This window comes from Symphalangus syndactylus, chromosome 9 (assembly GCF_028878055.3).
Source record: "Symphalangus syndactylus isolate Jambi chromosome 9, NHGRI_mSymSyn1-v2.1_pri, whole genome shotgun sequence".
In the NCBI taxonomy this organism is placed as follows: Eukaryota; Metazoa; Chordata; class Mammalia; order Primates; family Hylobatidae; genus Symphalangus; species Symphalangus syndactylus.
In genome coordinates, this window is record NC_072431.2 from 12510292 (window position 1) to 12525418 (window position 15127).

A 15127-nucleotide genomic window follows, 5' to 3' on the forward strand; every position below is an offset into this window, starting at 1 on the left:
TCAGAATAGCAGGAAAGTTCTGAGTTCCCTATTTTATCAAGATTAATCACTGTGAGAGGATTATAATCAATATTTTCTTTTCTATAAAACAATAATTTTTATGTTGGTGCTATACACCAATACTAGCTAATGGAAACTTCTGGAATGATAAATACATTCTTTATCTGTGCTGTTTAATTTCATCACCACTAGATACATATGAGTTTTAAGTGTTTCAAATGTTGCAATTGTAACTGACTCAATTTATAACTTTATTCAGCTTGCAGGGAAGACTGGCCACACCACCCTAATCTTATCATGCAAATGGGCTTTCCACTTGGTCAGCTCCATGTTATCTGCTGCTTACTGTACATATGGCTAGCAAAGAGAAGGGAACATGCAGCTGCCATTTTGAATATGCCTAGTGCTGGCATTCACCTGTGAAAACTTCCAGCTTGCTTGATTATGTCTGCAGTTCAATTTTACAGGCTGCTCTTTGTTAGAAAAGAAAATCATCTGAGGGCTGCTTTTCATTAAGAGGAAAACCTTACAAAGGACTCTGGTACCCTCACTATCTGCCTAAGTAATTTATTCTTAACTCCGGTATCACTGATATGATATCAATAAATCTCATGTCACATGATAAAAAAGAAAGGAGAAAAAAGGTATATTTTTTAGTACAAGTGTATACATGCACAAACACATTCTTAACAAAATAAGAAGGAAATACTCATGACAATTACAGTCCTTGTTTCTGCAGCTGGTCACGTGGTTGTAGCTGGTGTTGATGACTACCTTCTTCTACTACTCATTCTGTATTCCCTTTTCCTTCAGAAAGCACCTCAGCAGGTCGTAGTTTTTTACCCAGTGGAGTGACTCAAACCTTCATTCCTGAAGTGTTTGGGTCATTTGTAATCCTGCCTGGATTGGGCTGTTGTAGTTTCCCATTGACCTTAATCATTACTAAAAGACGCCCTAAGGCATCTCGTATTCCATGCATACCCTTCTTTACCTCCATTGTGGAGTAGTAGACTGATTTCATCTTGATAGTCTGGGTCAATCACCCCAGCAAACACTGTAACTCCCTACTTATCCTGTTGACTTAGAGGTAGGAGGATCCCAAAGGGGCCAGGTGGCAATCTCAGCCTCCAGTTTAATGGAATCATTATTGTGTTTCCTGGTGGCAGCATTCTTCCCTCTGGAACTAAGACCTCTAGGCCAGCAGAACACAATGTTGGAACAGGAAGCAAAACTTGTGCTAGTGGGTCAACAGAGGTAATGGTGAGAGGTGCCGCTTCCACGTCCACCCCTTGAATTACTGGACCCGTGCGTGAATCCTGGCTATGCAGGTAATAGCACCATATATCAGATGCTGATTCAGGGTATACACAACCTTCTGAATAACTTTGCCCCAGACTTGCAAAGTATTATCACCTAGCTGGCACTGTAATTGTGACTTCAAAAGGCCACTTCACCATTCTATTAGTCCAGCTGCTTCAGGATAATGGGGTACATGGTAAGACCAGTAAATGTTATGAGCATGAGTCCACTGTCACACTTCTTTAGCCACAAAATGAGTGTCTTGGTCAGAGGCAATGTTGTGTGGAATACCTTGGTAGTGGATGAGGCATTCTGTGAGTCCACAGATGGTAGTCTTGGCAGAAGCATTTCGTGCAGTATAGGCAAACCTATATCTGGAGTAAGTGTCTATTACAGTGAAGACCAGCTACTGCCCTTTCCGTGATGAAAGAAGTCCAATATAATCAAGCAATCACCAAGTAGCTTGATGATCACCCCAAAGAACAGTGCCATATTGAGGGCTCAGTGTTGGTCTCTGCTGTTGGCAAATCGAGCACTTGGCAGTGGCTGGAGCCAGGTCAGCCTTGGTGAATAAAAGTCCATGTTGATGAGCCCATGCATAATCTCCATCTCTGCAGCCATGGCCACTTTGCTCATGAACCCACTGGGCGATGACAGGGATGGCCAGGGAAGGATGCTGAGTGGTGTCCAAAGAATGAGTCAGCCTATCCTTGTCATCATTAAAATCCTCCTCTGCTTAGGTCACCCTTTGGTGAGCACTCACATGAGATAGAAATATCTTTACAGTTTTTGACCACTCAGAGAGGCCCTTCCACATGTCTCTTCCCCAATTTCTTTGTCATCAATTTTCCAATCATCCTTTCAAGTTCCTGACCATCCAGCCAAACCATGGGCTACAGCCACGAATCAGGATACAATCGCACATCTTGCCTTTTCTTCTTCAATGCAAAGTGCACAACCAGGTGCACTGCTCAAAGTTCTGCCCACTGGGAAAATTTTGCTACACCACTGACCTACAGGGATGTCCTAGAAAGGGGCTGTAGTGATGCAGCTTTCCCCTTTCAGGTGGTTCCTGCACATTGTACTGAACCATCTGTAAATCAGGCCATAGTCTTCTATTCCTCTGTCAACTGATCACAGAGAATTCCCCATGGGGCCATTGATGAAGGCTTGAAGAGAAAAGGCAGGATGGCAAGAGTGGGGACGATGGGCATTTGAGCCACTTTCTCATGTAACTTACGTGTGCCCTGGCATGCAAATGTCTCACCAATAAGTCCAGTGTGTTTGCTACTTCTCACTCACCGCATCCCAGTAAGCATAATGTCATCAATGAAATATACCACTGTGATATCTTGTGGAAGGGAAAAGTGATCAAGATCTCTGTGAATAAGATTATGACACAAATCCAGAGAGTAGATATACCCCTGAGGTAGGACAGTGAATTTATATTACTGGCCTTGCCAGCTGAAGGCAAATTTCTTCTGGTGGGTCTTATGGACAGGAATGGAGAAAAGGCATTTGCCAAGTCATTGACTGCATACCAGGTACCAGGAGATATGTTAATTTGCTCAGGCAATAAAACCAGATATGGTACAGCAGTTACAATCAGAATCACTACTTGGTTAAGCTTATGATAATCCACTGTCATTATTCAAGATCCATCTGTCTTCTGTATAGGCCAAATAGAAGTGTTGAATGGGGATTCGGTGGGAATCACGTCCCTGTGTCTTTCAAGTCCTTGATGGTGGCACTAATCTCTGTGATTTCTTCAGGAAAGAAATACCATTTTTTATTTACTATTTTTCTAGGTAGAGCCAGCACTAAAGGCTTCCATTTGGCCTTTCCCATCATAGTAGACCACACTCTACCAGTCAGGGAGCCAATGTGGGGATTCTGCAAGCTGCTAAGTATATCTATGCCAATGATGCATTCTGGGGAAATGACCACAGGATGAGTCCAAGGACCCACTCTAAGTTGGACCTAAACTGAAGCTCACATAACCTGATGATTATCTTCTATAGACAAGAGGCAGAAAAACTCACATGACTAATATCACATGACCTCACTATGCTCCTATTTTAACTGGAGGACCACTATGATATTTGAAGTTGATGGGAATCAACTCAGCTAGTATGTAGTAGTTTCCAAAAATTGTGATCATTCCCTTTTTCCCAATGCACAGTTACCCTGATAAAAGGCTGGAGGTCTCCTTGGCAAGAATGACAAAGATCACAGTACAAGTTGTCAGTAGTGTAATGAACTCCGTCCTCAAGGGGACACAGCCTCCCCTTCATTCAAGGGGTGCTGGGTCTGTAAACTGGTTCAAGTCTGGCAGTTGATTGAGGGGCCATGATTTTGTTTTTATATTTCAAATTAGTCTTTTGTCCACTCGACCTAGAAGTTTTCTGCATATATAAGTTAGGTAAGAATGCATTAGGCTTCCTTTAAGTTTACTTCTAGGAACACCATGATTAATTAGCCAATGCCAGAGCTCTACACAAGTCAGACTCTTCTGATTGCTGCTTTGCCTCTTCTGTTCATTATGGTAACTACACCCATCTCGCTTTTGATGGTTGAGTGCTACCATTTTGCCCCTGCCACCTTGTGATCCAGTTATTCCCATTGTATTTACATTTTGTAATGTAATGACTGCGGTTTCCACTGTAATATCTGCATACAGAGAAGAGCAATCAAAGATTGCTCTTCAAAGATGCAGATTCTCCCCTCACAAATCTATTTTGCAAGCTATTGGTGAAAGGTACGTTTTCTGTACCCTTCCAGCTGGGATGAGTGGGTCTAAAGTGACAAATCCACTCTAGCATCCCAATGTCCCTAAGCCTTTCGATCTCTTCCTCTAAATTAAACCAAGGGAGACCGGGCATTTCCAGCTCACTCTCACAGTGCTCCATATTTTGATCCATATTTTAGCTAATCAAGCAAATAAACTATTAGAACCTTTTTTAACTCCCCAAGCTGCAATATTAAATGCACAATCCCTGATTAGTGGGCCCATATCACTAAATTCAGCCTTATCAAACTTTATGTTCCTTTCAACATTATCCCACATCCTTAATATACATTCCCATGCCTGTTCTCCAGAGTTCTGCTTATATAAATTAGAAAACTTAAACAGTTTTTTTCAAGTGTGGCATACTGCCTTGCAGGTCACCCTGTGAACCTCACCTCTAGGGGCCTCCTGGAACTTGAGTCTAATTATAGGTCTTGAAGCAAACAGGGGTATTGGGAGTGGGTCCTGAGGAGAATCCACATTGTTTTTCCTGGCAACTCCCCCAGGAAGGCCATCACTATTGCCTCAGGCAGTGCATGGTTAATTTCCTCAGACAAAGGTGGAAAGGTTGATGGCAGTGCAGATAGGGAAGGGGATGTTGCCACCACTGTGGTTAGGGAGGCTCTTTCCTCTGGCAAAAAAAAAAAAAAAGGCTCATCAGCATTTAGGAGCTCAGTGCCCCCAGCCTCATCAGGGTTATCCCACATGTCCCCATTTCAATTTGTGGGGTCCCATTCTTTTCCAGTCAATGCCCTCACTTCAACAGTAGACACCTGTTGAGACTGAGTGTGCACCTTTTGTTGCAGGCAACCACTCACATGATAAAACCTTATGTCTGATTTTCTGCAACGTCTGCCCTTTGTCTAGAAAAGATAAGATTTTCATTTAGGGCAATCTTAGAAGACGTGAAGCTCGGTATGTGCTTCTGGAGCCAGGAGTTAGAATCCCTGAGCTCATCTTTTTATTTTTTATTTATTTTTTATCACTTTGTCCAGTGAACTTAGAAGCACCCAGCCAGCTTCATAATGTTCCTTGGTTCTCCACATATTGTCAAAGGTATTATGTACAGAGTCATTAAACATCTTGCCTCTGATGAGTGCTGAAACAGGAGTATCAAATGCATTTATTTTGCATAACTCTCTAAACACCTCATGCCAAGGACTATTGGTATTCCTCATACTATTAGAAATAAGAGTCTTTAGCATTTTAGGTTGTAATCATATTAAGCAGCCAACTCCAGAAACCCCAAACCAACTAAAGAAACCGATTCTTAAAATTCTGTTCCTCTAGAACCACCCCACTTCTGGTAACAATATGTATTAGTCCAGGTTCTCTAGAGGGACAGGACTAATAGGATAGATGTACATATGAAAGAAAGTTTATTAAGAAGAATTGACTCCCATGATCACAAGGTAAAGTCCTAAGATAGGCCATCTGCAAGTTGAGGAGAAAGGAAGCCAGTGGTGGGTCAGTAGGAGTCCCAAAACCTCAAAAGTCGGGCAGCTGACAATGCAGCCTTCAGTCTGTGGCCAAAGGCCTGAGATCCCCCTGGCAAACCATACTGTAAATCCAAGAGTCTAAAACCTGAAAAAAGTTAGAGTCTGATGTTCAAGGGCAGGAAGCATCCAGCATGGGAGGAAGATAAAGCCGAGAAGAATAAGCATGTCAAGTCCTTCCACATTTTTCCACTTGCTTTTATTCTAGCCCTGCTGGCAACTGATAAGATTTTACCCAGACAGATTGAGGGTGGGTCTGTCTTTCCCAGTCCACTGACTCAAATGTTAATCTCCTTTGGCAACACCCTCACAGACACACCCAGGAAGAATACTTTGCATCCTTCAATCCCATCAAGTTGACACTCAATATTAACCATCAGATCTATCCAGTAAGAATGTTTGAAATTATATAAGAATAAATCAGACATTTTACATATGAAAGTGATTTACCTACTTATCTCTCCACAGCAGAAAAAGGGTTTTTTTCCCAATATTTTTACAAACATATGCTGTTTTCACCACAATTATTTTTATATTACTTTGTTGATGTTAAATAGTGCTATTACATTCTTTGATTTTAATCTGATATTCTTATCTGTTAATTTTGAATAGATTGCTGAACTTATTTATTTTCGTACTCACATTTTCTCTTAGAGTTGTAAAATTCCCTTTTAGTGTGAGGAAAACTTGAAATCATAATTTCATAAGTGGAGTAGTTGATGATGAAAAAGCCGTCTATAAACCAGTTGATAGAGGAAGCCTGAATGCGTGAATGCTACTCTTTTCATGCCCACCCACACATGCATGAGATCCCTCAAGCCAGTCCTACCCTCTAACCACAAAAAAATCTAGGCCAGTGTCCTTTCCCAGATATTTTAAGCCATTTTCACACCTGCTTGGAAGCTAGCCCTACATTTCCCAAAAAACCTCATTATGTTACTAATAGACTTTCACTTACCCCTTAGTGCATATGTGGTATCATTGTTCTTAATATCTACTCCAAATTTTGTGTGGTGTGACTCATATTCTTTGAAATGACCATAATATGTGACATAATATTATCCTAATCACACCCTATAAAATTTTGTGATTTGGGAAGTTGTTGTGAGTCACCTCTGAATTTTATCTATTATCTTCTTCTTCTTTTTTGTAATAGCAATCCCTGAAATATCACTATACAAAATTGATGGCCTACTTAATTATAATTGTTTGCTTTTCCTTGTGAGTTATTGGCATATGAAATAATTGTCATTAATTCCCTCTCTAAAAGACACATTTTAATCAAAGCAACTGTGGTATGCTGAATAGTGGTTCCCAAAAGTTGCCCATATCCTAATCCCCAGAACGTGTGAATACATTATCTTACAAGGTAAAAGAAACTTTGCAGATATGATTGAGTTCAGGATCTCGAGATGGGGAGGTTATCCTGCATTGTCTGGGTGGGCACCATGCAATCACAGAGATTTTTATAAGAGAGAAGTATGATGGTCGGAATCAGAGAGAACATGGAGGTTGGAAACTGAGGTTAGTGAAGAGAGATGGTGCTACACTGCTAGCTTTGAAGCTGAAAGAAGACGGCCATGGGCCAAGGAATGCAGGTGGTCCCTAGAAGCAGTAAGAGGTGAGGAAACAAATTATCCACTAGATGCTTTAAAAAGATGTAGTTTTATTGATCCATTTGTTATTTCTCACCTCCAGAAATAAGAGAATAAATGTGTGTGTTGCTTGAAGCCACTAAGAATGTGGCAATTTGTCACAGTGGCAATAGGGCATTAATATAATGACAAAATGAAGAAAATGACTTGAGATAATTTTTTCCAATATTGCCTTCAGGAGAACAAGTTGATTCATTATTGCAACCTAGATCCTAAAAGCTACTCTTGTTTGTGTGCCTTTCAAAGCCTGGTTGAGTTTTTCTTTCAGTTTTTTAAGCTGCCTCATGTAGTTATATTGAATTGGAGTTTTAGTCAAATTTACCATGTTTGTTTCATATTTCCTGAATTTAAAGAACAGTAACTAACATAACCTACTTTTCTGGGCTGTTTCAAAATCAAATGAAATAAAGCAAGTGATGTTCCCAATAAAAGATGGTCATTTTTATTTTTATTAATATGATTGTTCCTGATATTTTCAAAATTGTCATTATGATGAAGTGTAACCGAAACAAGGAAATAGTGTAATGCCAACCCTTCTGAAACTCCTTGCTTCATCAGTTCTGATCATTTCCTCCCTCATAAAGATAGCCACTAACTAGATTTCAAAAACTGCATTTATAATTTTGCCTGTTTTAAACTCCATAGAAAGTGAATCACAAAATACATCTATGTTTATAATATTTTTCTCTTAACATTATGCTTGTGAAATTCTTCCATGTTAATGCATGCAGGTAAATTTCATATATATTTCCTGTTGTGCAAAATTATGTTGCATGCATAAACCATAAAGGATTTATTCAATATTCTATGGATGGAATTTCAATTTTTTTCTGGTTTTTGGCCTAAATTGATAATGCTGCTATAACATTTTTGTGTGTATTTTTTGGTAAATATATGCATTGGTTTATGTTAGTTATTTTATCAGGAATAAAATTTTGAGGCCAAAGTATATTAATAACATTAAAGGCAAATGGGCTTCCAAAGTTGCTGCATCAAAACCCATTCTTAGAAGAAGTGCATAAGAATTTGAATTTGTCCATATCTTCAAAAATATTTCTTAATGTTAACCATTTTGACATTAGTATTCTCATGGGTAATAGTAATAGCTCACTGTGCTTTAAATTGAATTTCTCTGATAACTAATGAGGTTAAGCAAACTTTCTTATGTTCATTGATTATTTGAGTATTCTCTTTGTGAAGCTTGATGAGGTATTTTGCACATTTTCTCTTCTGGATTTATAAATGATTTGAAGGAGTTCTTTATACATACTTGTTATAAATCTGTCAGTTTTCTTCTCAGAAATACATCTCCCAGTCTGTGTCTTGCCTTTTACGTATGTCAACTCTATTTTTTGCTGAACGTAAATTGTTAATTTAAATACAATTTATCAATTTTTGCTTCATGGTTACACACTTAGTTTCCCATTTAGGAAACTTGTTTTTATACTAAATTCAAAAAGATAGTACCTATTATCTTCTATATGTTCTGTTACGTTGCTTTTTTATTTAAATATGTACTGTACCTGCAACTAATTTTTGAGGGGAATTAGATATCATGTAAGGAAATAATTCACACATGTCTGTTTGCTTAGTCCCTGTATGTTTCCAAAGCTGCCTGGAACCCTGATGGACTCTTGCTCACCACAGGGATATAGACCTCAGAAGGTTATTTATGTTAATAGCTGATAATTTTTCACACCTTGAGTCATAGGCTATGCAAATAAGCTTGTCATAATTGCTTTGACAAACATCAAGACTAATGATATTCACCTGGTTTCATTTTGGAGTTCCTGCGTTTCAGTAACCATGGCTGGTCACATAACAGTGTATGCCCACATGTCCAGCCCTCTGTCAAAGCCCTGAACGCTGAGACTCAAGCATCCTTCTCTAGTAAGGGACACTTTGCATGTATCCTTGAAATTCACAGCCAGAATTTCAGTCCCAGAAAAAAAGATTTAAAAAAAAGAATGTGGGAGCCCGCATCTTACTTCTTGAAAACTGGCCAACTGCGTATCTTTTATCCTCTTTCTGGCTCTGTATCTGTTTGCTGTGATAACTCATAGTTACGTGAATAAATTGCTCTTGAGTCCTGGAAGTACTTGTAGCAAATCAATTGCGAGTGTAGTCTTCAGATCATCAGAACAGGTCAAGATTTATTTTCTTCTATATTAATGTACAAGTGACTCAGGATTATTTATCAAAAGACCATTTTTTTCCCCCACTGCTCTGTCCTAAACCACGTGTGTATGTATAAGTATTGGGCTGGTAGTGTACTCACTAATTCATTTTAATTGACTTTTCACTTATCGCTTAGTCCATGCTATACACAAAAACACACAGACATATACACATATATGCACACAGGACGCATTATTGTAAATATGCAAATATATGACTATTATTATTACAGCATAAAGATACAAAATCCAGTTTCTTGCATTTTATTTATTGTCTCAGTAATGTATAGTTTTGTGCATAGACACTTTATACATTTTTCACTAAATTTATTATACTGTTTGTAGTATTTTAAATGTTATATTTTAACATTTTATTTTCCAATGGTTTATTATTGAAATGCAGAAATACATATGATATTTGTATATTGATCATGTATCTGGCCAATTTTCTAGACTCACTTAGGAATTTCAATAATTTATCTATATTCTACGGGATTATTTCAGTATAAACAATATTGTCGGCAAATTATAAATTTTTTCTTTTCAATAGCAATATATTCATTTTATTGTTGTTGTTTGTGCCACTGCTTACCACTTCTTGTAAAATATCAAAGAGAAGGAATCTTTGTCTTATTCCCAATTTCAAAAGAAAATATTTCAATATTTAACCATAAAGGGTTATAATTGCCATACTATTTTTATTGTTAACTTTAAGATTGCTTCTTCTACATATAGTTTACTGTGTTCTTTTTTAATCTAAAGTGCATGCTTAATTTGATTAAGTGTTTATCTGGGTTAATCTTTTGGACGTTCTTCTTTAAGTTACTAATATGCTAAATTATATTAATTGACTTTTGAATATTGAATCAATTTGGCATATTCCTGAAATAAACCCAACTTGTTCATGATATTTTTACCTTTTTAGTTATTTATATGCATGATTTTTCCAATGTTATTTTCAGAACAATTACACGTACATTAATGAGCAAGATAGGCATGTAAATTTACTTATTTTTAAATACCCTTGTGTTCTGACAACAAGATTACTTTGGCCTCTTGTAAATGTTTGGATATTTTTCTTGGTTTTTGTTCTCTTGAAGGGCCTGTATGATTTAGGAATTCTTTCTTCCTTAAATATTTGCTAGAAATCATAGGTAATATTATTTTGGCCTAAAGTTCTTTTTATGTGGGGAGCCTTCAAAATAGAAATTCAATTTTTCTTAGGTATTGAACTATTCAGGATTTTTATTTTTATGTCAGTTTTGATGTTGTATAATTTAAGAAACTTCATAAAATGTCTAAAGTTTCAAAGTTTTTAAGGTTGTTAGATCTTTTTAATATCTCTAGTATTTAGAGAACTTTCTCACTTTCACTCTTGGATATTTGTGTCTTCTTTTTCTTGATTTCTCTTAGAAAGGGTATATACGTTTTATTAGCCTTTACAAAGGGCTGCTAGTTTTGTTGATTTTTTTCTGTTGTTATAATTATTAGTTATTTTATTACCTTCTGGTCTTATTACTTTTTATTTCCATTACTTCATTTTTCTAATTGCTTGTAAGTTAGAAGAATTTCATGTTTAATTTGTAGTTTTTTCTTGGGATAAATGAATAATACATTAACATTTCAGAAATTTTTTCTTTCTTACCACATGGATTTACAGCCAGACATGTGTTTATAAGCTGGTGTAGCAGGATCCAACAAATTTTAGTGTTTAGTTATTATTTTGTTTCAGTAAAATAAAAGTTTAAATTTCCATTAAGGTTTTGTCTTCAACCAAGAGATTTTTTTTTTTTTTTATACTTCAGGTTATAGGGTACATGTGCACAATGTGCAGGTTTGTTACCTATGTATCCATGTGCCATGTTGATTTCTTGCACCCATTAACTCGTCATTTAGCATTAGGTATATCTCCTAATGCTCTCTCTCCCCCCTCCCCCCACCCCACAACAGTCCCCGGAGTGTGATGTTCCCCTTCCTGTGTCCATGTGTTCTCATTGTTCAATTCCGACCTATGAGTGAGAACATGCGGTGTTTGGTTTTTTGTCCTTGCGATAGTTTACTGAGAATGATGGTTTCCAGTTTCATCCATGTCCCTACAAAGGACATGAACTCATCATTTTTTATGGCTGCATAGTATTCCATGGTGTATATGTGCCACATTTTCTTAATCCAGTCTATCATTGTTGGACATTTGGGTTGGTTCCAACTCTTTGCTATTGTGAATAGTGCCGCAATGAACATACGTGTGCATGTGTCTTTATAGCAGCATGATTTATAGTCCTTTGGGTATATACCCAGTAATGGGATGGCTGGGTCAAATGGTATTTCTAGTTCGAGATCCCTGAGGAATCGCCACACTAAATTCCACAATGGTTGAACTAGTTTACAGTCCCACCAACAGTGTAAAAGTGTTCCTATTTCTCCACATCCTCTCCAGCACCTGTTGTTTCCTGATTTTTTTAATGATGGCCATTCTAACTGGTGTGAGATGGTATCTCCCTGTGGTTTTGATTTGCATTTCTCTGATGGCCAGTCATGATGAGCACTTCTTCATGTGTTTTTTGGCTGCACAAATGTCTTCTTTTGAGAAGTGTCTGTTCATGTCCTTTGCCCACTTTTTGATGGGGTTGTTTGTTTTTTTCTTGTAAATTTGTTTGAGTTCATTGTAGATTCTGGATATTAGCCCTTTGTCAGATGAGTAGGTTGCAAAAATTTTCTCCCATTCTGTAGGTTGCCTGTTCACTCTAATGGTAGTTTCTTTTGCTGTGCAGAAGCTCTTTAGTTTAATTAGATCCCATTTGTCAATTTTGGCTTTCCTTGCCATTACTTTTGGTGTTTTAGACATGAAGTCCTTGCCCATGCCTATGTCCTGAATGGTATTGTCTAGCTTTTCTTGTAGGATTTTAATGGTTTTAGGTCTAACATGTAAGTCTTTAATCCATCTTGAATTAATTTTTGTATAAGGTGTAAGGAAGGAATCCAGTTGCAGCTTTCTACATATGGCTAGCCAGTTTTCCCAGCACCATTTATTAAATAGGGAATCCTTTTCCCATTGCTTGTTTTTGTCAGGTTTGTCAAAGATCAAATAGTTGTAGATAGGCGGTATCATTTCTGAGGGCTCTGTTCTGTTCCATTGATCTGTGTCTCTGTTGTGGTACCAGTACCATGCTGTTTTGGTTACTGTAGCCTTGTAGTATAGTTTGAAGTCAGGTAGTGTAATGCCTCCAGCTTTGTTCTTTTGGCTTAGGATTGACTTGGCGATGCGGGCTCCTTTTTGGTTCCATGTGAACTTTAAAGTAGTTTTTTCCAATTCTGTGGAGAAAGTCGTTGGTAGCTTGATGGGGATGGCATTGAATCTATAAATTACCTTGGGCAGTATGGCCATTTTCACGATATTGATTCTTCCAACCCATGAGCATGGAATGTTCTTCCATTTGTTTGCATCCTCTTTTATTTCATTGAGCAGTGGTTTGTAGTTCTCGTTGAAGAGGTCCTTCACATCCCTTGTAAGCTGGATTCCTAGGTATTTTATTCTCTTTGAAGCAATTGTGAATGGGAGTTCACTCATGATTTGGCTCTCTGTTTGTCTGTGATTGGTGTACAAGAATGCTTGTGATTTTTGTACATTGATTTTGTACCCTGAGACTTTGCTGAAGTTGCTTATCAGCTTAAGGAGATTTTGGGCTGAGATGATGGGGTTTTCTAGATATACAATCATGTCATCTGCAAATAGGGACAATTTGACTTCCTCTTTTCCTAATTGAATACCCTTTATTTCCTTCTCCTGCCTGATTGCTCTGGCCAGAACTTCCAGCCCTATGTTGAATAGGAGCAGTGAGAGAGGGCATCCCTGTCTTGTGCCAGTTTTCAGAGGGAATGCTTCCAGTTTTTGCCCATTCAGTGTGATATTGGCTGTGGGTTTGTCATAGATAGCTCTTATTATTTTGAGATACGTCCCATCAATACCTAATTTATTGAGAGTTTTTAGCATGAAGGTTGTTGAATTTTGTCAAAGGCCTTTTCTGCATCTATTGAGATAGTCGTGTGGTTTTTGTCTTTGGTTCTGTTTATATGCTGGATTACATTTATTGATTTGCCTATGTTGAACCAGCCTTGCATCCCAGGGATGAATCCCACTTGATTAGGGTGGATAAGCTTTTTGATGTGCTGCTGGATTCGGTTTGCCAGTATTTTATTGAGGATTTTTGCATCAATGTTCATGAAGGATATTGGTCTGAAATTCTGTTTTTTGGTTATGTCTCTGCCAGGCTTTGGTATCAGGACGATGCTGGCTTCATAAAATGTGTTAGGGAGGATTCCCTCTTTTTCTATCAATTGGAATAATTTCAGAAGGAATGATACCAGTTCCTCCTAGTACCTCTGGTAGAATTAAGCTGTGAATCCATCAGGTCCTGGACTCTTTTTGGTTGGTAAGCTATTGATTATTGCCACAATTTCAGAACCTGTTATTGGTCTATTCAGAGATTCAACTTCTTCCTGGTTTAGTCTTGGGAGGGTGTATTTGTCGAGGAATTTATCCATTTCTTCTAGATTTTCTAGTTTATTTGCATAGAGGTGTTTGTAGTATTCTCTGATGGTAGATCGTATTTCTGTGGAATCGGTGGTGATATCCCCTTTTTCATTTTTTATTGCATCTATTTGATTCTTCTCTCTTTTATTCTTTATTAGTCTTGCTAGCGGTCTATCAATTTTGTTGATCTTTTCAAAAAACCAGCTCCTGGATTCATTCATTTTTTGAAGGTTTTTTTGTGTTTCTATTTCCTTCAGTTCTGCTCTGATTTTAGTTATTTCTTGCCTTCTGCTAGCTTTTGAATGTGTTTGCTCTTGCTTTTCTAGTTCTTTTAATTGTGATGTTAGGGTGTCAATTTTGGATCTTTCCCACTTTCTCTTGTGGGCATTTAGTGCTATAAATTTCCCTCTACACACTGCTTTGAACGTGTCCCAGAGATTCTGGTATGTTGTGTCTGTGTTCTCGTTGGTTTCAAAGAACGTCTTTATTTCTGCCTTCATTTCATTATGTACCCAATAGTCATTCAGGAGCAGGTTGTTCAGTTTCCATGTAGTTGAGCGGTTTTGAGTGAGTTTCTTAATCCTGAGTTCTAGTTTGATTGCACTGTGGTCTGAGAGACAGTTTGTTATAATTTCTGTTCTTTTACATTTGCTGAGGAGAGCTTTACTTCCAACTATGTGGTCAATTTTGGAATAGGTGTGGTGTGGTGCTGAAAAAAATGTATATTCTGTTGATTTGGGGTGGAGAGTTCTGTAGATGTCTATTAGGTCCACTTTGTGCAGAGCTGAGTTCAATTCCTGGATATCCTTGTTAACTTTCTGTCTCGTTGATCTGTCTAATGTTGACAGTGGGGTGTTAAAATCTCCCATTATTATTGTGTGGGAGTTTAAGTCCCTTTGTAGGTCACTCAGGACTTGTTTTATGAATCTGGGTGCTCCTGTGTTGGGTGCATATATGTTTAGGATATTTAGATATTCTTGTTGAATTGATCCCTTTACCATTATGTAATGGCCTTCTTTGTCTCTTTTGATCTTTGTTAGTTTAAAGTCTATTTTATCAGAGACTAGGATTACAACCCCTGCCTTTTTTTGTTTTCCATTTGCTTGATAGATCTTCCTCCATCCCTTTATTTTGAGTCTATGTGTGTCTCTGCACGTGGGATGGGTTTCCTGAATACAGCA

General features: G+C 37.8%; 1 long non-coding RNA gene across 1 annotated transcript in view; it reads left to right on the top strand.

The window, feature by feature from the left end:
• The window catches only part of LOC134731401 (uncharacterized), a 127109-nt gene that overhangs the window by 11806 nt on the left and 100176 nt on the right, over positions 1-15127 (top strand). The gene's annotated exons all lie outside the window — the stretch shown is intronic.